We start from the raw sequence: 14,225 nt of genomic DNA on the forward strand, positions 1-14,225 counted from the left end.
CCATGTTATTTACTAACAGCCTTGTAGCCGTTTTGGTCTTTCAAAAGTTCCAATTTTACTTCAGGCTAGCCAGGCAGAATCTTCTACCTGGATTCTATTCTATACTTTATCTTCTTTGATTAATCTTATGATTTTTACTTTAATATTCGTGGAAAGTTGTCTATAATATGATGCTATACATATTTTATAATCCTCCTCAAAGGGTAAAACCACATTATCCTAGTTGGGCTAATTTATGTAAGTAAATAGATTGCTAAAATAGAATATACTGTCATGCCATACGGTAAAAACACCCTCCCCTCTGTTGAAGCAAGCAACCCTTATGGATGTATATACATACATACATTTGGTTAAATACCTTCAAATTGGCTTCTAGCAAAATTTGTCTAAAGCTAAGGTAGATATGTATTGTAATCATATATATAATTCATTGGCCGATTTTGGTTTTTACAGTACGAATGTTATCATCCTGAGCTGGATCTTTAAATCATTTCAATGGTGCGCCAAATCGGGGTGCGCCGAATTTCAGTCAATCACAGCGCGGCATTTCGTAAAATAATGTGCTCTCATTGGTGGAAAGTTGGCTCACCCCGATTTGGCGCACCATTGAAATGATTTAAAGATCCAGCTCTGTCTCTAGCTGCAACTAAGAATAAAATGTTCTTAGACGCTAGGGGCGCAGCCTCTTATCAATATATACAAGAAGCAAAATGTCAGTATGTGTATCTGTCTGTTTGAATCGACTAACCACTGGACCGATAAGGTTCTCTTTTAAAACAAGGCTTTTTACAGGTTCAGGGAAGGTTTTTACCCTTTTGGGGGGAGGTTATCTCTATCCTCCCGTAGAAATCGCATCCGGAATATAATACCCTCGCATACTCCCTCCTACACCCCTTTTGATTTTGGATTAAGATTGGTGTAAAGAAATCGTTATTGGTGTGTCAAAATTTTCTTGGGTGATTTTTGCATCCCTCTTGAAAATTCCTGTGCACGCCACTGACCTACTCTACAACTAAATTTGTCTGGCTGTCTGTAATCAGGGATCGAAAGGGATAAGACAATGACAATTAAATTGATTTACATCCCCAATAATAATACACAAAATTCCCTTTCTGAAGATTAAAATTGCTGAAACGTTTAAACACTAAACTAAATAAACCAACCATCAAAATTCACTAAAGTCCCCAAAGTTGTTAAGCCAACGAATAAGAAAACGTTATTTCCAAACTTTTCGGACTAGTTTGATAAACAGCCCATTATTCCCTCTCTCTCTGTCTCTATGATCTGTAATGCACACTTTTTTCTTAAATCTTGGCTTTTTTCTTAGTTTTATTTATTCAGTAGCTTTGCTACTTATGGATATGGTGATTCTCCAATGGATTTGTAATTACCTGAATCTTACACCAGATAATCATATATTCTAATAAAGTTAAACTTGTAGCTGGATAAATTACGACCTCCCACCCACCTCTCCCTTTACCCCATCCTCTCCCCTCCTACTTGATGAACGAAACGACAAATGTCATAATATCCACTATATATTTTACTAGCGAAATCGCCCCTAGCCTCTAGGGGCTTTGCCCCAAAAGGTAATAAAAAAATAAGTACCTCTGGTGCTGCGACCACGACATTTTAAATTAACTGCCTAAAGGAAATTGGGGGGGATTTTTGTTTTTCGGATGGGGGGGGTGTCCCACCCCCCAAGAAAATAGCTTAAACCACCAAAGGACCAGTACATATATTCCCTGTAGAGTAGAATCCAATTGGTTTAGTGGTTACCGAGATCTTAAACTTCAGACGGACGGACAGACGGGCAGACGGGCAGACGGACAGACGGACGGACGGACAGACAGACATCAAGCTACTTTAGATATTAATCCTTCTTTTGTTATCCATTCATTATCATGTTATTATCCAAAACTATTGTGTATATCAAATTATTCTGTAAGGTTTGTCGCATAAATTTTTATCAACACATAAAAAATCCATAATATGCATTTTAATGCATGCAAAAACAGGGATAGAGCAAAGGTTGATAAATTAATCATCCCTAAAATTCACATGCCTACAATTCTTTGGCATTCTTTTGATATATTGGGGGGAAAGGATAGAAGATTATTTTTGTACATGCCATTGTTTTCTCCCTCTCCCTGAAGCAACATCATCTTCAAATATATTTAAACAATTTTTACATTTCGAGAATGTTATGTAAAGCTTAACTTCCCCACTCTGTACCTCTGTATGTTTGACTGTATGCTATTTTCATTCATAAATCTATTTAATAGTTAGATTTTATGCATTTTACTTTACAAGATTAATTAATTATTATGCATGAAGTTTCTAGACCTACCAAGAAGATTTAAGAAAAACCGCCTAAATGGGATCTATATTAAAGTAAAACAATAGAGAGGGAAGGGGTTAAATAACTGTATGTCCCCATCCCGAGGACCCTGTGCCGACTTTCAATTGGGTCTTTGATAATCAACAAAAAGTTGCTACAAAAGGGCAGAAATCAATTTGCTAGCGGACGAAAAATGTCCCCAACAGGGGGATCCAGATAGTAGTCTGGTTATACATCTAAAAATCATATCTCTTTTATAACTGGATAAATTGTTATTTGATATTTGATGTTTTATTAATTAGATTTGTACTATCTTTCTTTGAATACAGAACTACTAGCTTCTTGTTTTCTGAAATCAAGTTGAAAATTACAAAACAAGAAATACGGTGACAGATACCCAGTACTCTTAGAATGTACGCAGGATGAAAAAGTATAAAGGCAAATGATCACTAAGTTTAAATCTGGGATCTGAAAGGATTTGACAATGACCGATAAATTGATGCACATCCCTAATGATGATACACAAAATGACACTTACTGTAGATTTAAATTATTGGTTGAATCGTTAGGACACCTAACTAATGAACCAACCAATCAAAATTCGATTAAAGTCCAGAAAGATGTAAAGTCAACCAATAAGAAAAGTTATAATAAAACTTTGGGGACAAGTTAGTGGACTCAAGAAACATCCATGTGTATGCGCTGTACAAAAAAGAACCATTAATTATCCTGTCATGAGAAATGCATATTTGTGTCCATAACGTGTGGGAGATTTGATAAATAGTTTCTCAGCAACAGCTCAACGGGTTACAGTTTTTGAATAGTAGGGCAGCTTAGTCGATCAAGCTTGTATATGATACTAACCAAGGACGTCCAAGATTTTTTTCTATTTTGTGGGCTGTACAAAATCTCAATATGGGAGGTAATTCTGTATTTAGGGTAGGGGGTAAAAATAATAATAATGTTTATTTGGTGCTGCCAGGTACCCCCCAGCTTAGGAGATAGCACATAAAATACTCTAAATTGCTGCTATCTATCGACAATTTAGAGTTTACATTATGATGTTTAATCTAATACAAAAATAAGATAATATAGATTAAGAGTTTAATTATTAACTAACATATTATTAACAGCTAGAGACAACAAGACCGCTCACGCGACATCTTAGCCGCCAATGTAAATACAGAAGCAACACAAATATGAAATTATTTTATTATAAATATACCTATGATTATTTTATCGTACATTATTTTATTGTCTTTTTTTATTATATTGGAAAATAAATCTACTACAACTAAGTATAAATTGGTGGAAAAGAAGGAAAATTTTCAGGATATGCACCAGGAGCTACAGGAGTACTATCTTGTTCAAAATAGGGATAGTGTATTTGATTTCTGAAGCCCCTTTTTTAAGAATACGAAAATAAAAAAAGAATATAAAACATATTAAATGTGAAAGGGAAAATTGAAACTTTAATTTAGTTGGTTTTTTTCTATAAAAAAAAATTCTACACCACACTCCTAAAAAATTTTGAGTGGTTCCAATGGGTTTTGCCCTCCTACCTTGGGTGACCCTGTTACTTGCTTTGCTTTTCAAACATGAGAGGTCGGGAAAAATATCTTAAAACCACACGATAAAAAAACACATGGTTATATTATGCTATAGAATAACGACGCTACAAACAACTGGTACGTATTTTGTGCAGTATACTTTTAACTTGGTTCAATCACTAGGGACCCAGTAGTCCGAGAATGTACACAAGTCTAAAAAGTATGAGTACAAAGACAAACAACTAAAGAAATACTGCTTCTAAAAGTAAAGTTATTAATTGAGGTTACCGTTGTTGTTGTTGTAGCCATGATTCTCTGAAGTTAGGACTCAGATGCACACGGAGACTGGAAGTGAGAATCCTTTGGCCAATCTTAGATTGGTAAGCTTCGCGCACAGCTGATTGTATTCTATGTTACATTACAAGCTGACTCGCAATTCTCGTTGAAGCTACTCAATTATTACATCACCCTGGCCTAGAGTTTTGGCAGGTGTTCCATATTAAGCCACCCTAACTAATGGCACTCTCATACGAGGAGCATGGATGAGGGAAAGCATGGTTAGAGCTGCATGATTTGTAGAATCCTAACTTTCTACAAATCTACAAATCATAAATAAACCTTCAGATTATTTTCTAACATTTGAAAAAAGATTTTAGTTACCTTTAGAAAATAATAATTTTTTTATTTCTTTGGATTTAAGTTGAAATTTAAAACAAACCCTCTCTCACCTTCCTTATTAATAATTAAATTAAAAGTATCATTTGTGCATGACCCCTGCGTGGAGCCTTTACCCTGCAAGACCTCTAACTGTGGGGATAAACTTTACCCAACATAACCTAACCTAAACTAAGGTAAAATACTAACATTTGAAAATCTACTTTTAAAATTTATTTCAAAATAAGTGGGGAGGAGTTTCTGTTCTCGACTATATACTTTGAAGGAAACTGCCCAAAATTTTATTTTTTAATGATTGGAAAAGAAAACAAAACTCAGGCTGTTTTTATAACTTCCTTTCTAAGCCAATAACTGCAATACTTTTTAAATTGTAAAATAGTATGCACAATAAGTTTTTTAACAATACTTGCTAAAATATGAATATTTACACTAAAAATAGGTTAATATTAATATAAAAATTGATCAATAGAATAATCCTATTTATTGTTTACTAACGGAAAGTGGTGGTACCATTGACCAAAATAGTTATAAACCTTCCCACGACCTATGAGAAGCTACCCTGTAATGGAGAACCATATCAGCTCAGCGATTAGAAAGATTATTCGGTACAAACAGACACCCTGTTACTTTATGATACCTTCATATGGAGGCGTAGCCGCTTATATAATAAACTATCAACCAGTTATATTTCATACCTGACAACTTATAAAGTTACAAGATGGTTGTTTGTGTATATCAAAGGATTAGATCGGTATGGTTCTCCTTCACAGGGTAACTTCTCATTGGAACCCGGTAAGGTTAATAGCTATTTTTGGGGAAGGTACCAACCTCCCAATCACTCATAGAAAAAAATCGCCCACAAAAATATATTTTTCTTTTCTTTTTAAATCTAACATAAAAATTGGGTTATCTATAATAATCTATTTCAAATACCCCTCCTTAAATGCCCCTCGAGGCCACTAGAAGCGGAGCGGCTAGTATACATATAATAAACAATCAACCAATTATATTTAATACGTCGTGACAACATGATAAAAATTTATGGACAAACAAGGAAATTCATTTTTAAATACCAAATAGTTTCTATCTCGATATAATCTGTTTTTCTCAAAAAAATCTACAGAATCTTTTTCAAGGACTTTTATTATGTTTTTCTGTACGAAAAAAATTTCATAAATATTTCGAAATTTTTGGCTGTGATTACAAGGGCTGATTTGTAAATCTTTGGGGTATAGTCCCTTTCGTGGCAACGCACCTTAAGGGGCGATTCTTTGTATTTTTCACAGAAGCTTTTCTCCTATTTCTAGCCCCTGCGGGGGGCTCTAATCTTGCGGGGTCAATTGCCTAACTCTGTGGGGCAATCACCTAACTCAATATAACCTAACCTAATAACATATGAAAAGCCATTTTAAAAATACAACGAATCTCCCCTTAAGGGGCGTTGTCACGTAAGGGACTATTCCCAAACTTTGTTATTAAATAGACTAACGATATTTTGACTTCTATTCATTGAAGCCATATTGAAGTCGACGTAAATATGCCTTGATTTTATTCTCAAAAATAGTATGTCGAATCGTCGATATAACACAAAATTACTTTAGGTCAGGTAAGGTTAGGTTATATGGGTTCAGGGTAGCCCAGCTGGTACAGGCCCGGCTGGGTTAGGGCCCCACGCAGGGGTTACGCAAGGGGGGTAAGACTCCCTCCCCACCTACATTCTTTTGATTTTATTTTTTAAAAAAGGAAGGTAGGGTTTGGGGTCATTAATGCTCTGCCGATCACTAGTATAAAGCTGATTGCTGGTATTATTACAAAGTAATGAATAGTAGGTAAATAATTTTAGCTTACTCATCTACATAATTACATAACATACCATTGAGTATGGCAGTATGAACACACTGTCTGCCTCTTTCCTTACGCCTTTAGATCTATTTACAGATAATTGCTACATAGAGATTTGAATTACAAAATATGTATAAGTATGACAAAAATCAATCGAATACAAAATTCATTCGAAGATTTTAACTTGATTAAATACAGGATTCTGTTTAAGGACATACTTACAAACTTATGACTTCTTTATAGAAATGCTTCGCTTAAAATATGGTACCTTGTTTTCAATGTTCCAAAAATAAGATAACTTAGATGATTATATTTTATGACAAAAATGATATTTAAAAAAAATGTTCGGAGTATTTTTCCAGATCCAAGGAATAGTGTACAATCTTCTGAGATGCTTGGACCGATTTATGATCACTACAAGATTACAAGGAAAACTTCAAGCTGATCCTTTAAATATTATAATACTTCAACATAACAGTTCATTTATAGGCTATGTCTGGCTTAAATTCTAATGTGATTATGGATCTAAATGGTTTTTAGAACCCTTATATTTAAGCAATACAAGGTTTCTGACAAATGCAGTACAAGGTCAAAATTTTACCCATTATAATCAGGGATCTAAAGGGATAAGACAATTGCCGATAAATTGATGTACATCCCCAATGTTGATACACAAAATTATCCCTTCTAAAGTTAAAAATTAGTGATTGAAACGTTTGAACACTAAACTTATTGAACCAACCAAACAAATATCACTTAAATCCCCAAAGTTGCTGAGCCAACGGAAAAGAAAATGTTATTATAAAACTTTGGGGACTTGTGTAATAAACAGCCCAATGTCCCCTTCTCTCTCCCTGATTTTAGCTACAACAATGCTACTAATTTTTAGGTTCAATGCGTAAAAACGATTTATATCCAGCCTATTTAATAAAGTCGAAGGTTTTTTGGTCTGTAGCTAAGATTTCAATAACTACTGATTAAGTTCTTAATTTCATGGAAGCTTCTTACAGGTTCGTGGATGGTTTTAGGTTAATTTATATATTTAAGTTTTGGTTTTAGGCTATTTTCTACTTTCCTTACTCTTTCAAATACAGAGCTCCTAGGTGCTAGGAGCACAGCCGATAGTATTTCTGAAAGCGAAGTTTTTCTATAATTAGGATAGCTCTTACCGTTAAATTAGGCATGTTAGAATTACCCTATCCTATTCACATGATTTTTGAATAATGATTCCTAGGATAACAAAGTACAATATTATAAGCAAAGCATCTCTCTAATCAAGTTTAGACTTATTCTGCTTAGTAAGTTCTGACACTCTTTCAATGTGATAATGCTCATTTGTCCCATAGTATGATTTTAGAGCTTTGCTTTTATGGATGTTGTTATTTATCCTTGTTATACTGTTTTTGATTTTTTGAAGGTCCTTTATTTAGGCTCTTTTTGTTAACCACAAAAAGGGCTTAAGTCCTAGGCTACCTTAATTAACTTAATTTGACGTCTCTATAAAACCCTATTAGAAATAAAATTATGATATTTATAGAGATAAAAACAAAACTCCAATTAAGGATTGGACTCAATTGTGTTCCATTATATTTATGAGATTGTTAGCAAGGACAGTATTCATGCAAAGTAAATGATAGTTTAAGTAATATTTTTATCCAGTATCTCTTCGAAACCGATTAATATCCGGTGGATTAGAACCAGTTCTCAGCCATATTGAAAAATTATGTATAGCATCGGATTAAATCCATTTTTCTACAAATATGAAATGTACAATAATAGGATTAAAACCAGTTTTTTAGCCCGTGCCTTCAGCATCTCTGAGAAAAAAAACTGGTTTTAATCTTATAATTGTAAATTTGTTATCCGCGGATTTCTAGTTTCTAGTTTTCCTTTGCATTCCATTCTTCCAATGACAGTCCCTAAAGTTGTAAGAAAATGTAACTGTAAAACTTTGGGGACCAGTGAAATAAACAGCCCAATGTCCCCTCCATCCCTTGTGAATACAGGATTCTGTTTAAACATACATAGGAATTGAATACTTGAATGGCTATTTTTCAAAGATTTGCTGTTTCGCAGTTTTACCAGCAAGGACGATTTTCCAGCAGAGCACACAACCTTAGATACAATATTGTCTCTGGCTACTAGAGTCCATAAATTGTTGTAATGTCACAGCAGGTTATGTAACTTTTAGAGCTTGTTGATTAGTTGTGATATTCCAGTGAATGTTGGACATTGGGAATGACCGGCTACCAAATAATAGGAGAACAACTGATTAAGAACATAGATATAACTAAATCTCATAGATTAATTATAATAGAATTAAAGTTTTCTTTCAGCACTGGCGTGCACAGTGGGGTAGTGGGAGTATAAACATTGAGAAATCAGGATAATGACACCCTCCAAAAGTATATAGAGTAGTTAAATTTGTCGATAATATGTCAGCCATGATCATCTTATAATATAAAGTAACTAGAAGTAATTTTGTATATAACTATCGGCTACGCGCATATGGGGAATTCCTAAGACTTAAATCTAAAAATATAGCCTAAAACCACCACGGGACATATATGCAGTTTCCATATATGGAGAACTCAATCGGTTCAGTAGTTATCGAAATCTTAAACTACAGACAAAAAAACCTTGCTACTTTATATATTAGGATAAGTTTTTCTAAAGCTTAAGATTTATAGATTAAAGTCTTGGAATGGGTTTAGGCTATTATTTTAAATCCTTTAGATGCCAGGGGACTAGCTACTAGTTCTTTATATTTCATTCCATATATGTGACCTAAGGAAAAGAACATTAACTTTTAATTCAGTAATAAATTTGAAAATTTATCACAAACAAAAAAGTCTGTTTTGTCACTCGATATTAGACGGTCTATAGACAGTTAGACGGTAATGCTCACCACTAATAATCATTGATTTTAAAAATTTGAAGACAATTTCTATTTCTAAACTTTTCTATGCTTGTACACTTTAACAAGCAACACAATACAGTATAGTGTATATGTATAGGTCCATAGCTGCCCAGCTATTGTTAATAGTAGTGCAGCTTTTCTGGAATTATGGCTGTCAGTCCGTTCCTACATGCTTTATTACTATTAGTGTTCTTTATTTTTCTTTAGATCCCCATCTCTTTTGCACCTAATTATAGCTGGTTTTGGAATAAAAAGCATATAAAGAGCCTAGAAATTAATTCCCCCCCCCCCCCCTTACAATTTTTAACAAAAGAATTGCATTCTCCCCTTTCCATATAAACCTTCAGAGGGTCAATATACACCTCCTGCCCTTCACTGAAGGCATCCATGCAACCAACAACCCAAAAAGTATGACAAACTGGCAAAATAATCCATTAGTGACTTTCAATATGAATTAAACATGCCTGAAGAGTTTCAAAAAAAATTACTATAAAATTGAATGTTGTTCTTATCAATCTAAAATATTTCCATCCCTTATTGCTGTGCTACTTGTGCAGGGACGTCTAAAGTGGGGGGGGGGGGAGGGAAGGGATGATTACCACCTTAATTAAATTCCCTTCCCCTCAAAAAAAAATAAAACTTGAACGTCCTTGTACATCTAATTGTCCTTGTTACTACTACAGCCTGCCTGGTTAGATATGGAATGTTTATAATTTGTCCTGAGGGCAATGTTACTCAAGATCATATTAGGGCCAGTGACCCACATTATAAACTATTTACAGTTCGGCAAACATCCATTATATAGATAACTTGTACAGTAGAAAAAATAATAGTGTTCATTTTTATAATCGTTGAAACTGGATGTAATACTATACGATATATGTTTTTTTAGTATGGCTTAGAAGCGGTTCTAATCCATTGGATATAAATCAGTTTCGATGAAATACTGGATAAATATTCAATGACATTAATAAAAGCAAAACTAAGACAGCATCGACAAAATGATCAGTGATAGTGACTTTAACAAAAGATTTATTACACTAGAGAGCTAATCAGAGAAATTAATTAATCCAGCTTTTATTTTAATCATATATGAAAAAAATTACATATGCTTAGATGTAAATTTGGCAATAGATGTATATTTGACAATTATGGATGTATACATGCCTGTGCTAGATGTATATTTGCCAGCATACCTACTATATGTAGCAAATTGCTGTCGAGTTTACATCCATAAAAACATTTTTTTACAAAAGAACATCCACTAAATTTCGGCCAGTTGTAGAAACAATATATCTTCAATACCAACCAAAGTAATGGCATATACTTAAAAATGTTGAAGAATGGCTTTCACAATATTAAGTTTTAAGAGAAGGATTTAAGAAATGCAGATTTTCGTCTACACAACTGTACTACAATTTTTTCCTACTTAAAAAATACGTACTGTTTTTTGCCTTTTCTTACTACTTCCGTGATCTAAATATTAGCTTTAGCTCAATTCAAACTATAAAAAGATACTTTTTTTTAAGTAATAGGATCTTCTTTCTATCAAATTAGATAATGAAATTTGTAAAACTGAGGCTTTTCTATATTTAGGGTCGTTCATCAAGTCCGTAAGTGTACGCTACAAATAGGATATTTGGATCCCTTACAGGATTTGTATGATAGTTCTTGAACGATAAGGTGCAATTTTAGAAAACGTAACATTTTTTTGATCTAGAATGTCATTTTACTATTACAAATTTTATGGCATAAATTCTCAAATTATTAGTGTTTTAGTTCTGAGACGTTGTACTTTTTATTTGGTTAGGGCTAACCTTTCGAGGCTACCCAATACCTAATAAAACCTTGATAAAAACACAAGCACATAATAAAAAAATGAGGAGGGTTCTCGATCAGGCACTTTTAAGGAAACCGCTGATTAGTTTGTTTTTGTATCTTTTACTTTTAAAATTTCTATTTCTACTAGGACCAAAGTTTCATAGTCTTGGCTTTAAAAAAAGGATGTTAGACAGTTAACTAAGTTGAGTAGTATATTAAAAGACAACAAAACAACACAGTCTAATTGAATTGATTTGGTGATTTTCTATTGGGTTGATTTTCCCTTTTCAAATATATAGATAGACAAGATACTTGTAAAATGACCTATATATAGCTTCCCTGTAAAGTAGAATCCAATTAGTCGTTTAAGCAATCTTATTTACAACACATATCCTACTCAATTTATAAAAGGAAATATTTAATGCAAATCTTTGTTTAAAAACAAAACCCGTTACATTTTTTATAAAATAAGAATTATCTAACATACAAATCTTTGCATAGTTAAAAGTCCAGAGATCCCGTTATTTTTACTTGCATATTTGAAAAGAAGAATTTTATTCAAAATTTTAAAGGACAAATTGGCTAAAAATTATATTGATATTTAACTAATTAAGGCTGGACTGCGTAACCCACAAAAACGGGGGACAGAGGAAAGTGTCATGTGTGACGTCATAAAAATACGTCTATTATACATTTCTTTCCCACTTCTCGTCTCTTCCTTTCTGTTTAGACGTATTATTATGACGTCACACATGACATTTTCGGCTGCCCAACAAACGGCATTTTAGCTGTTATTACATTATTTTTTATCATTTGTAAAATGTTTAATTTTTTGAACTAGTCAACTAAAATACTTCTTGTTGTTGAAAAGCTTCGCTTCTGTCAGTTTTCAAAAGCAGAAAATCATCTCTTATGTAGTATTTTTATCTTAATGTCAAATATTGAGATGAGTTTGCCATGTACCGAACTTATACCTATTTATTATACCAAATAAATACATTGTAAGCGGACGCAATAGATCTATTTGTCGAGGCTGGGAATGGGTTCGAATCTCGGCTAAACAACTCCATGGTCAAAAATGTACAGAGGCGCGCAAAGAGATTGGCCAGGGGGTGTAAACCTAAAGGGGCGAAGTAAAGCAGAAAAAAACCCTTCCTTATTATAATTTAAAGAAAATTTACTGTCAACCTTTTGAATCTAGGAAAATGTCGTGCAATCAATCTATGGGTAAACTATTTTATTTGTGTGCTTTTTTGCAGACAAATTAAGATTATATTTTCTATCTTCTTTTTTATGATACTAAAATAAAGCGCTGGAAAGTGTCATATGTGTGACGTCATAAAAATACATCTAAACAGAAGAGATAAGAGGTGAAGTGGGAAAGGAAACCCATAAAAAAAGATGAATGATAGACGTATTTTTATGACGTCACATATGACACTTTCCACTGCTTCACCAAAATTCTTAAATTTGGTCTAGAAATTTACAATTGAGTTGGTGATTTTTCATAAAGCCAAATCATGTCATGCACTCTGCACAGCAGCAACTCTTCATTCAGGGATCCTAAGGTATAAGACAAGGATAGGACGAAAATTCATATACACAGACAAAATTACCTATTCTCAGGGACAAGGGAATGATATTCTGACAAACAACTTTAAAGGAAAATTTCCCCACAACCCCCTTCCCCTTTTCCTCCCCTTCTTTCCCACTCCTCTCCAGTTACATTACAAAAACAAAATATACCACCAGATACTTTATAAGGTTTCGTGAATTTTTGGTATAATTGTTGGTAAATAGCTACCCCTGCCTATTCTTTAGATTAAAGTTATTGATGGGGAAGTTTTGACAATTGTTTGTACAACCAATTTATTTCTATATAAAAGTCCCCAAAGTTTTTAAGCAACCGACTGAACGAATGTGTTTATAAAATACTTTAGGTGAAAATAGAAGTCATATATTGAATTTTTATTTATGATTAACAAATTAATTCGATTATTTCGTGAAAGTTATTTGTTACTTTAATGGCAGCGAATATCGGCTAACTGTTGACTCAAAGTTGATAAGCTTCGTCGTAGCAACCTGCAATAATTCTATCCTATTATATTGAGAAAGCCCAATCTGTCCCGATTTTGTATTAAGTAGCAAGCATTTTTTTGTCTGGCCCGAAGGATCTCGGTAACCGCTGAACCGATATTGTTCTCCTTTACAGTGAAGCTTCTTATAGGTCCTGGGAAGGACACAACCCAATCTGTCCCGATTTTGTATCACTTTGAAAAGTGCGATTCCAGTTACGTCATATACGTTTCGGGAAAGAAAAAGGGAAGGGGGGAAGAAAATCTCTTCAAAAGAGATGGGAGAAAAGGGAAGAGATTTTCTTCCCTCCTCCCTTTTTATATGACGTCACAGGAATCGCACTTTTCAAAAGTGATACAAAATCGGGACGGATTGGGTTGTGTCCCTGGGAAGGTTTTAAACTATTTTTAGGGAGGGTATCTTCACCCCCCCCCCCTCAAAAAAAGTATTTTTTACTCTTTTGAAACTCAAATTTAAAATGGGATGAGGTCGACTTTTCAGCCTCCTACATTAAGAGCCCCTAGAGGCTTCTAGGAGCGTAGCCGCTAGTATAATATAAATGCAGATACAGAGAAAATTATACCATTATAAGATTAGTTTTGTTATCCCCGAGACGCCGAAGACTAACAAAACTGGTTTTAATATTATGATTGTACATTTTTATATTCAGAGAAAACTGGATATAATAAAGATACGATGTTTTTTCAATATGGCCTAGAACCGGTTCTAATCCAGGCGGATATTAATAGGTTCGAAACCATACTAGAAAATACACATCTTACAGTCCAACAAGACTTGTAAGATTGCCCTGCTCACAAATTAACTCTATGATAACCACACGCCTAAATTCAAATTCACAGATATCTGTAAATGGACGTCAAACATACACATCAAAAATATAAAATGACTACGCTTTTTTTAATAATCAATGTTTTTTTGTATATTTTTGCAAGAGCATTCCTCCCGTTATGTTTTATTTAAGAATTCTTTTTTTTTATGA

This window comes from Acartia tonsa, chromosome 10 (assembly GCF_053477335.1).
Source record: "Acartia tonsa isolate MP-2025a chromosome 10, ASM5347733v1, whole genome shotgun sequence".
In the NCBI taxonomy this organism is placed as follows: Eukaryota; Metazoa; Arthropoda; class Copepoda; order Calanoida; family Acartiidae; genus Acartia; species Acartia tonsa.